Here is a 727-nt window from a genome sequence, read left to right on the forward strand (position 1 = left end):
CAAACACAATAATTGGGTGTTTAACCTTTACCTTGATGGCAGAAACAAGTCCTGCTCTTCTTTTTCTCCGGCTCTGCCCACGGCTGAAGCCTGTGGGAAATGGTAAATATAATTTATATGTGTTGCTGTAATGTCTGGATGTGCATCCAGGCCAGGGATCCCCCATCCAGCAGCAAATTAATGGATCAGATTCCTCTTAATTCCTACAGATCATCACTGGTATCAACAGTCAGGTGGTTATAATTGAGTTTACCACAAGAATGAGGGTTGTCTCTTGTTCCAGAGGAGCCACCAAGTTGATCAGAGGGAAGGAAAGGCTGAGAGAATTGGGAATGTTCAGCCTGGAGAAGGATCCAGGGGGAGCAAATTGCACTCTCCCAAAAGGGACCCTAGGGGAAAGATGGAGAGAGATTATTTCCAAGGGATGGAGTGACAGGACAAGGGGGAATGGCTTCTAACTGACAGAGAGCAGGGTTAGATTAGAGAGCAGGAAAAAAAAATCTTCCCTGTGAGGGTGGGGAGGCCCTGGCCCAGGTTGGGCAGAGAAGCTGTGGCTGCCCCTGGATCCCTGGAAGTGTCCAAGACCAGGTTGGACAGGGCTTAGAGCAAGAAAGAAGAAGAGACAAGGTTTTGGAGTGATCTAATTGCTAATTCAGGACTCTAATACCTAATTCAGGTTTTCCCTTCCAGTACCTGAAGGAAGCCAACAAGAAAGATGAAAAAGGTC

This window comes from Manacus vitellinus, unplaced genomic scaffold, assembly GCF_001715985.3.
Source record: "Manacus vitellinus isolate BGI_N305 unplaced genomic scaffold, ASM171598v3 scaffold_61_pilon, whole genome shotgun sequence".
NCBI lineage: Eukaryota > Metazoa > Chordata > Aves > Passeriformes > Pipridae > Manacus > Manacus vitellinus.